The sequence below is a fragment of the Nothobranchius furzeri genome, chromosome 11, assembly GCF_043380555.1.
Source record: "Nothobranchius furzeri strain GRZ-AD chromosome 11, NfurGRZ-RIMD1, whole genome shotgun sequence".
Classification (NCBI taxonomy): domain Eukaryota; kingdom Metazoa; phylum Chordata; class Actinopteri; order Cyprinodontiformes; family Nothobranchiidae; genus Nothobranchius; species Nothobranchius furzeri.
This window is the reverse complement of record NC_091751.1, coordinates 39,496,765-39,516,723: the sequence shown is the minus strand read 5'-3', so window position 1 is coordinate 39,516,723 and position 19,959 is coordinate 39,496,765. Positions and strand designations below refer to the sequence as shown.

The window sequence follows — 19,959 nt, the reverse complement described above, 5'->3', positions numbered from 1 at the left end:
CGGATTAAAGGAGCCTCTATTGACAGGATGCAGTATTCGGCTCCAAAAGAGGGATAGGATTCCTGTAAAAGGTGTCACGTTAAATCCTGTCATCTGAGAGCAAGAAAGTCCAGTTTCAGAGCACTTCTTCACAAAGTCTGCACTCCGGGAAGGAAGAAACACTCCATGTGTGGCTGTTTTTAACGAGGTGCAAAGAAGTTTCCAAAGCCCTTTGAGTGGAGAACAAACAACCTGAGTAGTTTCAGGAGCTGCAGCTGCAGCACGATGTTCAAAATGTTCTCCTTTGACCTTCCGCCAAAAACTGGATCTGAAACGGATAATTTAGCAAACGAGTTCAGCAGAGAATACTTGTGGTGTTTATCTAAATTAAATTTTGCTTTCTAAATTGAAAAAAGTGTAGCCTTTTTTATTACTGTGTAATAGTCTGTCAGTTTTTAAAGGACGGTTTTTGGGAATTGTCAGTGGAGAAGGTACTGGATCATTCCTGGAGAACTGGGGCACAAGTAGCAGGGCTCTGATATGAACTGAGACGGGACAGTCGTGAGATCACGGTTTTGATATGACTGCATGATGTAAATGTATGTGTGATTAAATAATTATGAGAAACAGGCTTTTTGTCTGCTTCGTCATTTCAGGGTTTTAAACCCGTGGTTCTTCCGGTGGGTCAGCCCATTTCAAGCATCTGCAAAAGTGCTTCTTGAGTCATTCAAGCTTGACGACCATACATATAACAGAAATAATTTTTATATTTTTTTATTTTGAACATGTTTGAAACATTCACGAATGCATTTCCAGTTTTTGATGGAATTCCTTTTGCAGAATGTATTTCTAACACTGGACTAATAAACACCACATGGGGTCTAATTTATGCTGCAAGGGAAAACAGTCCAGTGCTCCCAGTGGTTTCTCATTCACTTTAATGTTCCTGTTTTAGTTGATGCCTGTAATACATACATTTGGAGTTTTGAATTAGACAAATGTTAGATTTCAAATTGAATAAAAACCATTTGTGACGAATAGCCTTTATAATTGGTATTAGATGAGATTAGATTATTTAATCAACAAAATAATTTCTTGTCACTGATTCAAGTTTATTTGTAAAGCGCCAAATCACGACAAGAGTCGTCTCAAGGCACTTCACATAGTAAGCATTCCAATACAGGTCAGTTCATTAAGCCAATCAGAAAAAAAGTTTCCTATATAAGGAACCCAGCAAATTACATCAAGTCACTGACTAGTGTCAGAGTCTTAACATCAATCCTCATACTAAGCAAGCATTTAGAAGAAGAAAAGATCTTTTCTATAGCGCCTCTCAAGATAAAAATCACGAGGCGCTTCACAAAAACAAAAAAATGTAAAAATATAAAGAATTTAGAAAATTATTTAAAATATATTTAAAATGGGCAAAAAATAGACACTTGTGATTAAAAATGTAAAGAGAGAGAGTGAATAGGAAAGAGGGAAATCAGTGGATCCTGAGGAAGGTGGAATAGGTGGGGAGAGCAGAACAAGGAGAGGGTGATGAAGGTCATACAAAAGCCTGAACAAGTGAGTCTTCAGCTGCTTTTTAAAGGAGACCACTGAGTCCACTGATCTCAGGCTCAGGGGGAGAGAGTTCCAGAGTCTGGGGGCCACAGCAGCAAATGATCTGTCACCTTTGGTCTTTAGCCTGGTGCTGCACAACCAGTAGGCTTTGGTCACTGGACCTCAGGGACCTGCTGGGGGTGTAGGGATTAACTCCTGAAGACCCTGCTCTTCAGAGAGCATCTTCTAAACTAGCACCTTGCCTGCACCCGTCCCCCCTCTCTACTGTCCACTCCTTGTTACCTACTCTCCATGACTGATGTCAGTGTTGTTGTTATTGTTGTTAGCCTCAAGGGCAATATGCCGATTATCACTTGTAAGTCGCTTTGGACAAAAGCATCTGCTAAATACATAAACATAAGAAGATCACCGATGTAAGATGGTGCTTGTCCATGTAAGGCCCTATAGACCAGAACCAGGATCTTGAAATGAGCCCTGAAGTTGACTGGCAGCCAGTGAAGCTGGAGGAGAAGCGGGGTGATGTGGGTGTGTTTGGAGGACTTGGTCAGAAGCCGAGCACAGGCATTCTGAACCACCTGTAGACGGTTCAGGGAGGTTCTGCTCAGACACGTGAAAAGAGAGTTACAGTAGTCTAAGCGTGAGGAGATGAAGGTGTGGAGAACTGTCTCATGTTCAGAGCGAGACAGAATGGGACTCAGCTTAGCAATGTTCCTGAGAAGGAAGAAAGAAGAGCAAACAAGAGAACTGACATGAGAATCCAGGGTGAGAGCTGGGTCAAAGGTCACGCCAAGATTCCTGACAGAAGGTTTGGTGTGGGAAGCAAGCTGACCAAGAGAGTCTCTGACTTTGGTAACCAGCTTGTCTGGGGCACAGATGAGGATCTCAGTCTTATCTTCTTTCAGCTGTAGAAAGCTCCCAGCCATCCAGGTTTTGATAGAGTCTAAGCAGGTGTGTAACAGCTGCAGCTTAGACATCTCATGGGGCTTGAAGGAGATGTACAGTTGGATGTCATCTGCATAAAGATGGTAGGAGATTCCTTTGAAGGAGCTCAGGGTGTGCTGAAGAGGGAGCAGATAGAGGAGGAAGAGCAGAGGCCCCATCACAGAACCTTGTGGGACACCATGGGTAAGAGAGGTGGTGGAGGACCTAAACTTGGAGACGGCCACAGAAAAGGAACGCTCAGACAGATAAGAGGAGAACCACTCCAGAGCAGATCCTGATAGGTCTACCCAGTATCTGAGCCTCTCCAGTAGCAGGAGATGGTCAACAGTGTCAAAGGCTGCAGTCAGGTCCAGCAGGACCAGAACAGAACAGTCCCCTGCATCACTGTGAGTCAGAAGGTCATTAGAGACCCTAAGAAGAGCTGTTTCAGTAGAATGAGCTCTACGAAAACCTGACTGGAAGCTATCATAGATGTTATGTTCATCAAGAGCAGCTGAGAGTTGTTTAGTCACAACCTTTTCCAAGATCTTGGAGATGAATGGAAGTTTAGAGATGGGTCTGAAGCTGCTATGGAGAGAGGGGTCAAGACTCGTTTTTTAAGAAGCGGGCGGATTACAGCGTTCTTAAAGTAAGCAGGGACCTGACCAGAAACCATAGAAACATTAATTATAGAGAGCAAAGCGACAGTGGAGAGGAAAACTTCCTTTTAACATGAAGAAACCTCCAGAGGATCCTGACTCAGTATAAGCAGCCATCTGCTACAACACACACACACACACACACACACACACACACACACACACACACACACACACACACACACACACACACACACACACACACACACACACACACACACACACACACACACACACACACACACACACACACACACAACATATATACAGAGTAGTCTTTCTATGGTTACATTGTGATGTCTTAGTAAATCTTCTATTTGGTGAGAGATAAACTTTATTGTATTTATCCTAGTTAATCTATAATTAAACGGGTAAACTAGTAGTAGCACATTCAATGTCAAAGAAAGTAAAATGTTATTGTCAGGAGGGAGAATGTTTAAATGGTTTGCAGCAGTGTTCAAGCCTATGGTCCCCACCATGAGGCTACCACAGCTCAGCAGAACATCATTGTAGCTTCTTCTGGAGAGAAAAACACTTAGAGAAAAAATAACGGTAACAGCTGAAATAACAGGAAATAATACAGTTAAAGACAGAAAGAAATTGTAGAAGAAAGTAGTCGAATGTGGAAAGTGGTCAGTATGTCCTCCAGCAGTCTAAGCCTATAGCAGCATAACTACAGAGATAACTCTGAATAACTTTTCAGATGGAGGCATGTTGGAGGCAGGGCAAGAGAGAGCCGTCTTTACCGACTGTACACTCCACCTCCCTCTACTCCCCCACTTGTCCAGATCTGGGCTAACATCAGATTTTAACCATAGGCCCTATCAAATAAGAATGTTTTAAGCCCAGTCTTAAAAGTAGACTAGGTGTCTGCCTCACGGACTAAAGCTGGGAGCTGGTTCCACAAGAGAGGACCCTGATTGCTAAAAGATTCAACCAATGGGTGTGAAAGTAAATGAGGTTTAAGCGATATAACCAATAAGATTAGTGGTTTCATAAACTTAAGATGTTTGATTTTAAACATGTTTTCTGTGGCCAAATCTACTTATTTTGGTTTGACAAAATTCAGAAATGTTTTTATTGGATAAGTGATTAATTTTGGCATTGATATTTTTATACGTTTTTTAAAGCAGATGCAGAAAACGCATTGTTTTTTTAAGAGTTATCAAAATGGGACATTATTTTTGATGTTGTGCATTACTGCCGCTAGACGGCGCTAACTCTCCTCTTGCCACCCGGACACCTGAGGGCTCGAGCCGCAGTTCACTCCTTTAAGAAGAGTTCTCACTCCGAAGAATATCCTGCTAAAACTATTTACATTAGCTCATGGGACCAGAATCACTGTCATGAAAATTACTTTAGATATTGTGTTTGTCCGCATATCTGTAGTAAGTAGCACCACATTTGTCGTACTCCCAGAAAAATAAAGTAAGTCGTTAGTTTCTGTAGAAAAATCTCCGTAGTGATACGTCACGTGACTAGATTATCTTTGTGTAAAGGTGGTTGTCGAAGTTGCAGGCGAGTTCACGAGAAGAAGAGCTGTGGCGGATTATAGGTTACGAACCAGGGACGGACACGGGGAGACGGAACCGTGAGTGTTGGACAAACTTAAGAAGAGTAAAGCTAGTTCGACTCGGTGGGGAAGTTTACTGGAATTTAAGTTCAGCGGGTTCCCGGATTCCCGAAGAGAAGAGACGTTCAGGTGCGTATCCTTATTTGGGACGACCAGGAATTTAGCCCTCAAGCTATTTAGCTAGCTAGTGTTAGCGACAAATTACAACAAAGATGAAAAACTAGTTGATAATGTTCTCAAATATGAACTTAACTAAAAAGTAAATCCACGAGAAACGTGCTGAAAGTACACAAACTATTCCCTAACATTACAGACGATAAAACATCAGAAAACAGCAGAAACGGTGTTTGTTTTGGTTAAACTTCGTTTATCACAACACAAAATCAAGAGTTACACCATAAGCATGAGTTCTAATCATTCTTAAATCAAGTTTCCTATTAAAATAAGGCGTACAGTTACTAAAATAACTCGTCACGGTCAGGAAATCCTGCTGATTTCATTCTTTTAGTCCAAATGTAGTCACACAAGAGCCAGTCCTTAAAAACAGCATTGTGTTTACGCTCAATAGAGATAAAAATAAAAACAGTTAACATGCTTTTTAAAAATGTATTTTAGGGCATGACTCAGCTCACAGCGACACATTCCTGCTGTCGAATCTGTAGTCCCGTTTTATTTATGTAAATGTAAAACAATAGTGAAGATTTAAAGTAACCAGTCATTTCAAATACTTAAGCAGCCAATTCTTTTTGTGTTTGTTATTCATTTAATTAATATGATCCATCAGGAAACTTTAATTTATAAAACATGGGTTGGTGGTGGACTTTTTCCATCTTTGTGGTTAATTTCTTTCCCAGATCTGTTGGTTGATGTGCCTCTTGAGTGGGAGGAGAAATGGACTACCTGCTCTCCCAGCATGCCTGTCTGAATCTGTGCACACTGGAAGTTGAGATTTAAAAGTGGGCTACACTGATTGTAGTTCTCTGGAGTGGGACAGATTGTGGTTATAACAGGGCTAATGGACCTCAGAGAGTTGAGATGTGCCTAACTGGGGCAGCCTGTGCTGAATCCAAGCTGTGTGAAGGTCAACACGCCACTTCCTCTGTTCCTTTTTGGTGTCAGCCTCAGTTCTCTGCTGCAAAAGAAGAAACCACGACTTGCAGGTGGTGCTGACTTGGTAATCTATCTGGTGCGGCAATTGTAAGAACATGCATTTTATTTCTGATCAAAGTTATCACCAACGTGTCAGTGCAGCTGCAACAGCTTAGAAGCTGGGACTAACTGCAGCAACTATGAAACTAGAGTTATGTTCAAGAGCGTAATGCACACTTGGTATGTTAATGAAATCATGTGCTCAGTGTCACTTGTGCTGGCTTTTCTACAAGAAACAGGTTATGGAAAACACTGTAGTGAAGCTGCAAGAAACCCAAGTTCCTTAAAAAATAGGATTTAAATGTGTTTTTCCAGCAAAGTGATTATTTACATCTAAAACCTGTCAGACAGTCTACGTGTGAGGCAGAGGTTAGGTTGTGATTGCTGTATCCAAATGTTTAACTATATTTTCAACACGGATATTGAACCCAAGTCACCTTGAACTTCAGATAATGTGAGGAAAAGGTTTCCAGTGTGGTTGTCACAACAGATCATGCATTAACTCACCTGGAACGTTTTAAAATATGACGATGAATGAGAGACTTTTCTACATGGGGGCGTGAATCACTCTAACCGTTAGCTACTTGTTTCTCTCCTGCTGTACATTTCTTGAGCTTGTTGAGTTTGTCTCCTTGTTGGTAGCCTTGTGTTGGTTTTCTGCCAAACGAGAGATTATTTTTTGCAAATGTACTTCTGGTGTATTTTGCACAAATATCAGAGGACTGAGCAAGCAAACATGACTAAGGACATTGTCCTCCCCATCTCTCCTCTGATTAATAAGATTAATTATTAATCGTTACAAATAACCTCTTTAGACACACGGGTTATAAAGAACTTTTAAAACGTCGATGCATTAGTTTGTTTCCATCTAGTGAGTAAAGACGACACCAGTGACAGCTTTCACTGGTCCAGTAGGAGAAAGAGAAGAGGGAATTGTCTCTTTCCTGGTCACAAATATTGGCCCAGTTTTGTTGTCTGGAAACAGAATGGGTTGTAAACACTCATCTAAATAAAGTTCTGCTGCATTTTCTGGTGTTGCGAGTTTAGAAACGGTGATTTTAAAGCAGAGTAAATAAACGCTGCTTTTCTTTTCCTTTCATTCTGCTTCACCTGAATCTGTTCCAGTTTTATAATCGCTGGTTGTTTGGTAACATCTGTGACATCATTTCCTTCTGAGTTACAGCCAATCAGCATACACCACTCCAGGTACTCAGTTGGTCCCTGAAGTGGCTCACCAAATGGTGTTTTTGGGCTGGCCCGGTGAAATGGAAATGTGTGTATGCCACGATGGTCCGGTAACGGTACCTGGACGTTTCAATAGTGGAAACAGGCCTCATCTTGCAGATTTAGTCGAAAAAGGACCTAAAATCATCCTAAACAAGTGGATTAAAAACAGTTTGTACATTAAAGGTGGCATTTTCATCATGACAAGGGAACAGTATACAGTGGGGCAAAAAAGTATTTAGTCAGCCACCGATTGTGCAAGTTCTCCCACTTAAAATGATGACAGAGGTCAGTAATTTTCATCATAGGTACACTTCAACTGTGAGAGACAGAATGTGAAACATAATCCATGAATTCACATGGCAGGATTTTTAAAGAATTTATTTGTAAATCAGGGTGGAAAATAAGTATTTGGTCAATAACAAAAAATCAACTCAATACTTTGTAACATAACCTTTGTTGGCAATAACAAAGGTCAAACGATTACTATAGGTCTTTACCAGGTTTGCACACACAGTAGCTGGTATTTTGGCCCATTCCTCCATGCAGATCTTCTCGAGAGCAGTGATGTTTTGGGGCTGTCGCCGAGCAACACACTTTCAACTCCCTCCACAGATTTTCTGTGGGGTTGAGGTCTGGAGACTGGCTAGGCCACTCCAGGACTTTCAAATGCTTCTTACAGAGCCACTCCTTTGTTGCGCGGGCGGTGTGTTTGGGATCATTGTCGTGTTGGAAGACCCAGCCACAGTTCATCTTCAACGCTCTCACTGATGGAAGGAGGTTTTGGCTCAGAATCTCACGATACATGGCCCCATTCATTCTTTCCTTAACACAGATCAGTCATCCTGTCCCCTTAGCAGAAAAACAGCCCCAAAGCATGATGTTCCCACCCCCATGCTTCACAGTAGGTATGGTGTTCTTGGGATGCAACTCAGTATTCTTCTTCCTCCAAACACGACGAGTTGAGTTTATACCAAAAAGTTCTACTTTGGTTTCATCTGACCACATGACATTCTCCCAATCCTCTGCTGTATCATCCATGTGCTCTCTGGCAAACTTCAGACGGGCCTGGACATGCACTGGCTTCAGCAGCGGAACACGTCTGGCACTGTGGGATTTGATTCCCTGCCGTTGTAGTGTGTTACTGATGGTGACCTTTGTTACTGTGGTCCCAGTTCTCTGCAGGTCATTCACCAGGTCCCCCGTGTGGTTCTGGGATTCTTGCTCACCGTTCTCATGATCATTTTGACCCCACGGGATGAGATCTTGCGTGGAGCCCCAGATCGAGGGAGATTATCAGTGGTCTTGTATGTCTTCCATTTTCTGATAATTGCTCCCACAGTTGATTTTTTCACACCAAGCTGCTTGCCTATTGTAGATTCACTCCCCCCAGTCTGGTGCAGGTCTACAATTCTTTTCCTGGTGTCCTTCGAAAGCTCTTTGGTCTTGGCCATAGTGGAGTTTGGAGTCTGACTGTTTGAGGCTGTGGACAGGTGTCTTTTATACAGATAATGAGCTCAAACAGGTGCCATTAATACAGGTAACGAGTGGAGGACAGAAACGCTTCTTAATGAAGACGTTACAGGTCTGTGAGAGCCAGAGATTTTCCTTGTTTGAAGTGACCAAATACTTATTTTCCACCCTGATTTACAAATAAATTCTTTAAAAATCCTGCCATGTGAATTCATGGATTTTTTTTTCACATTCTGTCTCTCACAGTTGAAGTGTACCTATGATGTAAGAATAAGAATAAGAATAAGAACAACTTTATTTATCCTGAGGGAAATTCTTGTGTCATGTACATGCTCAAAGCAGTCGGAGAGACAAAGGAACAGGTGAAATAGAAAAATGATATACAATATATTCATTAAAAAAATAGATCTACAGTAGTACCATGTAGGATAGTGCAAAACAAACAATTGCATATCTCAATAATTAAATACATGACTGCATCCTTGTGAATTACTGTAAATTACTGGCCTCTGTCATAATTTTAAGTGGGAGAACTTGCACAATCGGTGGCTGACTAAATACTTGTTTGCCCCACTGTATGTCCTTTAGAGATTGTACAAATCTTCAACCTGCTTCCCCTTTTTTAAAATGTCACCATAGTGGGGAGGAAAGTGATTTCCTTTCTGTGGTAAATCAGAGCAGCTGGAGCTCTGCTAACAGGAATCCTCTTCAGCATGCTGTTTTTGTGTTTTGCTAAGGCAGGAAAAAATATGAGGGTGTGTTTGTCCTGCATGTGCTGACTGTGGAGGATTTTCCTACACTTGCTTGAATCAGTTTTAACATTTTCCCACGGCGAGTCTCCTCAACTCGAGGATATCCCTGATAACTCGTCTCCTCTGACTCACTCGTGCTCCTCTGGAAATCTAATCAGGGTTACTTTAAATTAACATGCCTCCTTTGGTTTTGCTGATTGGACTCAGAAGATTTGTTCTGTTTACTAAATGGCTGCTCTGATGCCTGAGCTCAGACTAGAAGGGGATAAGTGGCAAAACAACCTTGAGATACTAAACCGTTGAAAGGCCCTGGATTGTTCCGAAATGAATCAGTTTCTTTCTTTTTACAACATTTTTTATAACGATTTGAGAAAATATCGATACACAGAAATATGGTGATATTTTTGTTAGGGATGGACAGTATATCGGCATCAATATAGGTATCGGCTGATGTTAGCCATGTTTTCACATATTGGTACCAGTTCGATAAATAAAACCGAGCCGATATTAACAACCAATGTTTTTTTCCATCTTGTCTTCATTTGTTTGCCTGTTTCAGAGGGTGAGGGGGGTGATGTGTAATTGTTTAGTCAAGTGACAGTGAATTAAATAATCTCAGAACCATAAAAGTGTGTGTTGTGTGTACATAATAACGTAAAATCAGCTTTAATAATTTTTACAAAATCTGCTGATTTAATGTCAGCATATCGGTATCTGCAAATATCGGTTATCGGCCATAACAGTGATCTTAATATCTGATATCGTATTGGCCCAAAGATTTCATATTGGTGCATCACAAATTTTTTTGTTATGATACTGAGTTACTGAGATACTGTCCGATCTCGGGGGCAGAAGTTGCTGAGGTAGTCAAACAACTACACAGCGGCGGAGCCCCGGGGGCGGATGAGGTTCGTCCTGGGTATCTCAAGGCTATGGATGTTGTAGGGCTGTCATGGTTGACACGTCTCTACAACATTGCGTGGTCATCGGGGGCAGTTCCTAGGGAGTGGCAGACCGGGGTGGTGGTCCCCATCTTTAAGAAGGGTGACCTGAGGGTGTGTTCCAACTATAGGGGGATCACACTCCTCAGCCTCCCTGGAAAGGTCTACTCCAAGGTACTGGAGAGGAGGGTCCGATCGATAGTTGAATCTCAGATAGAGGAGGAGCAATGTGGTTTTCGTCCTGGCCGTGGAACTGTGGACCAGCTCTATACCCTTGCAAGGGTGATGGAGGGGGCATGGGAGTTTGCCCAACCAATCCACATGTGCTTTGTGGATTTGGAGAAGGCTTATGACCGTGTCCCCAGGGGCACCCTGTGGGGGACGCTCCAGGAGTATGGGGTGGGTGGCTTTCTGTTAAGGGCCATTCAGTCCCTTTACCAGAGGAGCGTGAGTTTGGTCCGCATAGCCGGTAGTAAGTCGGACCTGTTCCCAGTGAGGGTTGGACTCCGCCAGGGCTGCCCTTTGTCACCGGTTCTGTTCATCACTTTTATGGACAGAATTTCTAGACGCAGCCGTGGTGTGGAGTGTGTCGAGTTTGGTGGCAGGAGAATCTCGTCTCTTTTTGCGGATGATGTGGTCCTCCTAGCTTCATCCAGCTCTGACCTTCAGCTCTTGCTGGGTAGGTTCGCGGCCGAATGTGAAGCGGCTGGGATGAGGATCAGCACCTCCAAATCTGAGACCATGGTTCTCGACCGGAAAAGGGTGGCTTGCCACCTCCGGGTCGGGGGAGAGGTCCTACCTCAAGTGGAGGAGTTTAAGTATCTCGGGGTCTTGTTCACGAGTGAGGGTAGGAGGGATCGGGAGATCGACAGGCGGATTGGTTCAGCGTCTGCAGTGATGCGGGCGCTTAGCCGATCTGTCGTGGTGAAGAGGGAGCTGAGCCAGAAAGCCAGGCTCTCGATTTACCGGTCGATCTACGTCCCAATCCTCACCTATGGTCATGAGCTTTGGGTAATGACCGAAAGAACGAGATCGCGGATACAAGCGGCCGAAATGAGTTTCCTCCGTAGGGTGGCCGGGCTCAGCCTTAGAGATAGGGTGAGGAGCTCGGACATTCGGGAGGGACTCGGAGTAGAACCGCTGCTCCTCCGGATCGAAAGGAGCCAGTTGAGGTGGTTTGGGCATCTGGTCAGGATGCCTCCTGGACGCATCCCCGGGGAGGTGTTTCGGGCATGTCCTGCCGGCAGAAGGCCCCCGGGTCGACCCAGGACACGTTGGAGAGGTTACATCTCCAATCTGGTCCGGGAACGCCTTGGGGTCCTGCCGGAGGAGCTGGTGGACAAGGCCGGGGAGAGGACGGCCTGGAGCTCCCTAGTTGGGATGCTGCCCCCGCGACCCGGACCCGGATAAGCGGAGGAAGACGACGACGACGATACTGAGTTGATTTTTAAAAGCAGTGTATCCATTTCTTTGAGAATTTACATGCGAATATTTACTTTCTTCTGCGTTGTGCAATTCAAATTCTGACAGAGGTGGCAGCAGTTTTTACCGCCTTCATTCAGGCAGAACAGTGAGATCTGGTGATAATTCTGGATGTGTCTTGGAATCGTCTGGAATGTGCTATCCAATTAAATTCCGTTTTAACGACAGTAAATATCATCTGGCCTTTTGTATCACTACATATCGTATCGTCTACCATGTATTGTGATATATATCATATCACCAGATTATTGCCATTAAACAATGCTAGTTATTTAGAAATGCACCAAAAGATTGAATCTTAAAAATCTCATCTCCGGATACTCCAGGCTAACTAACACTTAGTTTGGGCAATGGACGAATTTATTGACGATCGGTCGATCCCTGCGCTGATAGTAGTCCCCATGGCCGACAGCAAATCAGTGTTGTTTTTGCTACAACCTGTGCAAATACATGTTAAATGACAGTGGAAAAGTGGGATATGCAGACCAATGTAGACGCTTTGCCAAACCACTCAGAAAAATCAAAATAATGTATCTCACCGTTCAAAACATATCTTTGACAAAGCTTAGCCATTTCATACAAAAAAGGCGTTTTTATATCCATGAGAGTCCAATAAAAGGACCTTGCATCCTCAATCCTTCATTATGGAATGATCAGAATCAGGCTGACTTACTTTCAGTCCTCAATACTAGAACTGTTGCTTCTCTTCAACACCAGACTGGTAAAAAGTAGGGATGCACAACATATCGGCATCGGCCGATGTTAGTCATTTTTTAAAATATCAGCATCGGTCCAATAAATAAAACAGGGCCGATATCGACTACCGATAATTTTTCCATCTTGTTTCCATCTGTTTATCTGTTTCAGAGGGAAATTGTGTATTTGTTTAGTCATTTGACAGTGATGGTAATCGTCTCAGAAGTGTATATGTGTGTGGTGTGTGTACATAATAATGTAAATTCAGCTTTAATAATGAATTTCATTCAATAAAAAATCTTCAGATTTTAGAAGCATTAATGTCAGCATGTCGGTATCGACAAATATCGGTTATCGGCCATAACAGTGATATTAATATCGGATATTGGTATCGGCCCAACATTTCATACCGGTGCATAACTAGTAAAAAGCTTAATGTTTAATTATGTTTTATGTAGGGCTGTCGCGGTTGAGGAATTCCCCCTGTGGTGATTCAGGGTGGCTTAATATTGCGGTGTGCGATATTATTGCAGCCCTTTTTTATTGCAGAACTATCTAAACATAATGTTTACACATTTAAAAAAGGTTAAAAATTGCCGTGCCTTCTTTTATAACGCTTTACTGAATGCAGATCAAAGGGCAGTAACAACACAGATCGCACTAACGTTTGTTTCTCTGACAGTCGGAGTCCAACTGAACTTAAAAACAACAAAATTCAGGAGGTTAAACTTTTAAATGCAAATTTGGCTGCAGCATCTAACAAATAAGAAACAAGTCCCCATTTTGTTTAGTTGTTTAAAATCAAGCATAAAAAATTACATGTACCGAGCGCGGGGCACTATCATTTCACTTTCACACACACGAATGACAGTGATTTATAGCTCGGTCACGTCTTTGTTACCCACAAGGAAAACCAGCATGTTAACCTTATACAGTTTGAGTGAGGATCTGAGAGGGGTGGCAACATTTCCAGCAACACTGAAACCCTCTCGGATGGTGTGCTCGTTGCACTAACACACACGTACCTGCGTGCGAGCAAAGGGAATCTCTCCCGGTTGTTGCTCCACCATGTCAGGGGGGTTTCTTTAGGGTGGATGCTAGGGCTGCAACTAACGATTATTTTCATAATCGATTAATCTGTCGATTATTTTTTCGATTAATCGATTAATCGGTTTGTTATTGTTTAGCTATTTAACCTATACAAGTGATGAATACATTTCAGTTAAGAAAAAGAAAAAACATAAGAGAATTGTGCAGTTGACTGCAATCTATTTTATTGCACATGACCACAGTCAGCAGTGTAAAATGAGCTAAACAGTGCAAAATATCAGTCCAGAATAATTTTTTGGCATCAAAATATAAGAGGTAAATTCCATAAAAAATAATGTAGAATCTGGAATAGAGTTTGTAAGTGGTATGCATTGCTGGGGGTGAGTGTCTTGTTCCCCATGTAGTTGTCCATCGTTGCTTGTTTTTTTCTGCATAAGAAACACAAATAAACTGAATTAAGTACACATATAAAATAAAGCAGCACACACACTACAACACTAAATCAATATTACATTATTTGAATTAATTAACAATATACAGTGATCATTTATTTTGACAAAAATGTGTTGTGAGGCATTTTACAGCGTTAGATAGTAAAACAGCCTTTTAATAGTTAAAAAAAGGACTTTCTGAATTTCTCCTGTATTTAAAAATTGAAAGCGTACAACTATGCTGCGTTATATTCACCTGGACACAGCTCGTCTGTATATTTTTCTCCGCGGAGTTGTCCTTTTTTGAATGAGGAACACAGTTATGGGTTTGTGCCGTTTTTCTCTTAACGAGAACATTCTTATAAACAGACGTGCTAAATTTGGCAAGCGCATGATTCACAACACGGAGATTCACGATTGCATCTAGTCAATCAGAAGTAGAACACCGTAAACTGACGCGGCAAAAAAAAAAAAAAACATGTTTAACATCCACTATAACGAACTCAGCTAACACTAAGTCCCAAATGTGATCTGCGTTAGCTTGTTTATTTTCTGTTACTTACCGGACATTCCTCTGCTGCATCAGCCCCCACGTTTTCGTCTCAAATGTTCACTTAGGGACGTCGTGCTTCCGTCGTGCCATGGTTTTTGCATATTTTGTAGGTCACCGGTCTTTTCAAGGCATCTAGTGAAGTGCTCCCATACTCGTGAGGTTTTTGTCCGGGGTTTCTCTTGTTTTGTCGCTTCTATTTTTCTTCCGTATTTGTTGTTGATCCGCCATCTCTCACAGCAAGATGCGCGTCAGTAACGTGATACGTCATGAAAACCGAGGGCACTTATTGGCTAATTTCTTCTTCTACGGCCCCACTGGTAGATCAGTGGCTCATTACTGCCACACACTGGCGGCAAATTTAACAGATTGTAACCGATGTCAGATTGTGGTAAAAAATAGACTTTATGCGGTAAAATATGATTATTAAACAACTAATCGATGACTAAAAAAGTTGTTAACTATTTTAATAATCGATTATAATCGATTAAATCGATTAGTTGTTTCAGCTCTAGTGGATGCATTCCTCCTGCAGGTAGCGAGTGAGCTCCAGCTCGGCTCAAACTCTCTTCGGGACGGCTGCAGAAGCAGTGCTTGTCCGGGACTTCAGCAGGTCTCCGAGCGTTTATTTTTTATTTTTTTGCTGCTGGTGGCAGCTCTGTCTTGGCCAAGGACTCTGGCTGCGCAGCAGCTGACGTACTGAAAACCAAAGTGCTCCCAAAGGAGCGAAGTAACGTTTCGTTTTGATACCAGTGCAGCCATCCTTCTCAACATGCATCATTGAGTTGAACCAAGTTCAGTAATCGCGGTGGCCCATGATGCAGCGCGGTGGGTTTCTTCATATTGCGATATTTCATTTTTGCGGTTACCGCGACAGCCCTAGTTTTATGCATAAATGACCTTTTAAATTATTCATTTGTATTGAATGTTAGAATCATTGGTTTACTAGACCAGTGTCAGACACGTTTGTGAGCTCTGGCTCTGTTGCACAGTTTAGGAGTTTTATGAGAAAATGTCAAAAGGAAATGTTGTTCAGGGATGGCAGGAAAGTGGATCTGGTCTAAAAGCTCAAGCTCCTATAGCTTTGTTTGTGTTACTGCGATGTGAAAACACGGTTAACGATTCCTTTCCCTGTAGATGTCTTCCTGTATGACTGCTGCTGTACAGACATATTTTCATATTAATGTTAGTAAAACAGCGCTTGGTTAAAATGTTTATGTTTATGTTTATTTGTTTAGCAGACGCTTAGCTACTTACAATTTATAACCTATAGGGCATGTTGTGATCTGTGGGGGAAACCCGAGTACCCGGAGGAAACCCACGCATGCATGGGGAGAACACGCAACTCCACGCAGAAAGGCTGCAGCCAAGTTTCGAACCTGCAACCTTTGTGCTGCGAGGCAACAGTGCTAACCACTGCGCCACCATGCAGCCCTTGACTTAATAACACCTTAAAATGACATGATGAGGATTTCTGGCACAAACACAAAACTACTGTGAGGGAAGATTGAGTAAATATCTGGATTAGGTTAAAATAGGAGCATGGTCTTCAACCTGTTAGGTCAGCTAGGAGGTCAAAGGTTAACCAGAAAAACCCCAAACTGTCATTGTCCAGCCTGAGCCTTTCAATCAGCTGTCTGTTCAGTGTTGCTTCTGTGAAATTGTGCAATAAGTTTTTCATTTGGCTAATGGACTTTCAGGTCAGCTGATAAATTCCCTCAGACCCCCCTTCCCATCCTCTCACCCCCCCAGCGCCAAAAACAGAGTCGTAATCCGTGGTGATAATATCCCTCCTGTCAGCGCATCGGGAGTAATCCTGGCACTGCGAGCCTAATCACACCCAATCACTGATCTTTATTAAGCTAATGCACTGCTGAAGGGAAAATCCATAAAAATATCAGATTCTAGCATCAGATGTTTTATTTACTGTTCGTCTTCTTTAACATTTGTCATTTAAACACCTGCAGTCCTCTTGAGGAAGTTATAAACCGTTATTTTCATGCTCTAAATCTCTTTGATCTGTTTGTGTGGAAGGTTGTCGCCCAGTTTGTAGCAGTGCTGCAGGTAAAAATAAGTGACATTGATCCCTGCTGGGGGAAAAACTGATTCAATTACAATGATGAATAGAGATTTTTCATCTAGATTTTCAAATCAGACACCACGTTCAGCTTTAGCTTGTTGGTTAAATCTGGGCAGTAATGTTTTGGTTTCTCTTACTGAAAGATAAATATCACTTGAATGAAACTTTTAGAAAGTAATGAGTAGATGTGCGTCTACAGCTGACTAAGGTTTGGAGTCAGGCATCATCGTTATAATGTGTCAATTTTACAGATACTGAGCTAAAATTTCATGTCGTAAAAGCAAAGAATCACCCCCAACTCATGCTGGGAATGCTACAAATTGTTCGTGATCTTTGTTCTAGAACGACTTGTTTTAACCTATTCACTGCCAGCCGTTTCCTGATCAGAAAAGCCCTTCGCTGCCAGCGGTTTTACCATTTTTGTAAGAGTCATAGAACGTTGCGCGCTAGGATGATGTCAACGCCAAAACTACCAAAACAACCAAAACAAAGAGTAGACTCACCTCTTACATCAGGAAGAATCCACACGTTTCGAGTGTTACCAGGGGTGGACATTAACTTCAAAACCAACCGGCCAGCCGGGCCGGTAACTCTGAATATTTACCGGCCCCGCCAAGAATCTACCGGCCCCGCTGGTCAGCCGCCAAAACGAGTCAAAATAACAACTGAACCGTTTTAAATGTAATAAACCTTTATTTTGTACACATTCACAAATATAATAACGTATTCAAGTTTGAATTTGTTTGTTCCCTCAACAAAACACGATTTTGTCGTCGCATACTTCCGGCATACAACGCAGTACATCACCAACGCCGCTTTGCTGTATTCGAGCCATTGACTGTGTTTGAGATAAGCCAGTTCTGCGCAGGTTAGACCAGCTGTGATAGGCGAGCAGTGCATGCCGGTTAGATTTGTGTCCGAATTGACCCGACTTGCTCTGACGTCATGCATACGTAGGCATCGATAACCTCGTGAGATCAAGGCGGCCGCAGATTTTGGAGCAAGGCGCTGCAGTTGCTCTCTACCGGCTGCAAAACCTAGAGGATGATGGGAAACGCCTGGCTCTCACCTGATCTAAGATCTGATTGGTTCACATTTTGATCCAAACATCCGGTGGTAGAACATGAAATGTTAGTTGGTCACATGTATTCTGTAAATCATGTTACGTTGATGATGGCAACTATATAGGCCATAAGGAGAAATGTGTTTTGTGTTCTTTTGTCACGTTTCCTATGAGCACACTGAACAGCTGATAACCTTTACTTATTATTACAGTCATGTTTTTATATAGAATATATGATATCCACAAGCGCGTGAGGATGTGTTTCTGCTGCTAACAGGCACCAGAATTAAAATTGAAAATTGAACAAGTGTGAATGCTAACGCGATATCTTCATCCATCGTCACCCCCGAGCTACACATGTAGGGAAGTCCAAGAGATTCAACTGGCAGAAACAACTGGTTCACACCATAGTCTCTCTCACTCACACACACACACACACACACACACACACACACACACACACACACACACACACACACACACACACACACACACACACACACACACACACACACACACACACACACACACACACACACACACACACACACACACACACACACACACACACACACACACACACACACACACACACAACACACAGACAGACAGACAGACAGACAGACAGACAGACAGACAGACAGACAGACAGACAGAGCTGAGGAAATGGAGGACACCAAGTAATTAAAAGAAAAACTACAGCTGAGCCGAGGCGCGCCTCGAATGGGGCGCGTCTGAACTGAGGAGCAGCGAGCAGCGGCCGGACTTCGTGAGCGATTCGCTTCGGGCGCTTCCGCGGCCGGTGTGTCCCCGGCGTTAAACGCCGGCTTTCAGCCACTCCCCCTGCTGCTTCCGTCTGCTCTCGTCTGTTTTCCAGGCGAGCCGCTACTCAACTCAAATACGGCCATTCTCCGCGCCTACCGTCTTCTTTAAACCGCCAAGAATCATTCCACCTACGCACACGCTTCTCTGCTTCATACCGTTTCGAACTGTCTCGCTTCTCCTCACCAGTTTTAAAGCGTTTTGCCGGAGAATTCATCAAGAAATCCAATCCCTGTGGTGGCGCGATCTTCCTGCGTGCTTGTGTGTTTCTAGCGTGGTTCCACTTCATCTTTAATAGTGAACTTATAGTTCACGTGACAATAACTAGAATCGTGCAGGACGTGCACGAATCGTACAAGTGCAGTACGTGGCTAGAGGCGCGCAGGTTCACGCGCGCGAAACGAAAACGGCAGCTTCCTACAGGGCGGGGCCATGATGTAGGTGAAAGCCGGTGTGTAAATGACAAATAAAGCTTGGGCGCCACCCGGGCGGTAAGTCGTCAAGTATTTACCGCCCGACGAGAAAATTTAGCGCCATTGGCGCTCAGGCGCTTTAAAGGTCCACCCCTGGTTACCCATTCTTTTATAATCCGTTGTCGAATTGTGATCAGCAGAAGCTTTTCTGGTTCGCGCCTCACTTTTTTTTTTTACATCAGCGGCCCCTAAACGATCTTCTAACATGTGGATTTTCTGCTTCCTGATCACGTGACATGTGACATACGCGGATGAAGATCGGCTTTAGAGCTGGGATGTTTGTTCTCATGGTGCGGGGGCTCGTTCTGACAGCCACACAGTAAAAAAAATGCAAATGACGACTTTTGTCGTCAATGGCAGTTAATGAGTTAATTGGAAACTGTTCTGTGAGCCTCTGTGTAACATATGGAATGTTGTTGGGGCTCACAATCACCAAAGAGCCCTGATAACACAACCACATAATTAAGCTCTACAGCAAGGGCATGGCTATTAAATGATCCGCCTTGGCCGGTTTATCCCGATGGCTCTATGGAGCTAGAAACTCTGTGTGCAGCTATGTACAGTATTTGGATAACTCAGTTGGCAAGCTTTGGATCTATTCCCACTACATCCTGGAACACGATTGGTGCTCCAACATTCTTCTTTGTAGGTTTCCTCTCATCTAACCAGGCCTGTAGCTCGGGCTAGCATCATATTGAGTCTAGCCTTACCACCAGTGTTTATACATTGCTGACCTATGACGCCTTTAACCAGCTGTCAAAGAACCTTTTCTTCACGGCCATTACAACTAGGGTTGGGCATTGTTTGATTTTGAAAGATTCCGATTCCAATTCCTCATTTCGGTTCCAGTTCCTATCAATTCCCGATTCCGATTCTTTCAAGACATTCCATGTTTTAAATGAGCCAGCTAACCACAGGACCTACTTGATGAAATAATCTTAACCTCAACATGAATTTTAATTCTATGAACAATAACATCATCTTCATTTAGACAAAAACATGTTTTGGAGAGAAAAAGAAAAAGACTTGCAGCACAACCAGTGTGTTTGTTTCTGACCACAACCAAAGTCTGGAA

The 19,959-nt window shown here is 42.9% G+C and overlaps 1 protein-coding gene and 1 long non-coding RNA gene across 5 annotated transcripts in view; one reads left to right on the top strand and one right to left on the bottom strand.

The window, feature by feature from the left end:
* Positions 1–4,625: 4,625 nt before the first annotated feature.
* The window catches only part of arhgap12b (Rho GTPase activating protein 12b), a 98,235-nt gene continuing 82,901 nt past the window's right edge, over positions 4,626–19,959 (top strand). For all 4 annotated transcript variants that reach the window (XM_015956060.3, XM_015956059.3, XM_015956058.3 and 1 more), the window contains exon 1: positions 4,626–4,827. The gene's annotated coding sequence lies outside the window, so the exon portion shown is untranslated. The remainder of the gene's footprint in view (positions 4,828–19,959) is intronic.
* LOC139061709 (uncharacterized) lies at positions 13,661–14,691 on the bottom strand. The gene is made up of 2 exons (XR_011515465.1): positions 14,460–14,691; positions 13,661–13,893 (listed from the first exon to the last, which is right to left on the bottom strand). It is a non-coding gene; the product is annotated as an uncharacterized lncRNA (long non-coding RNA).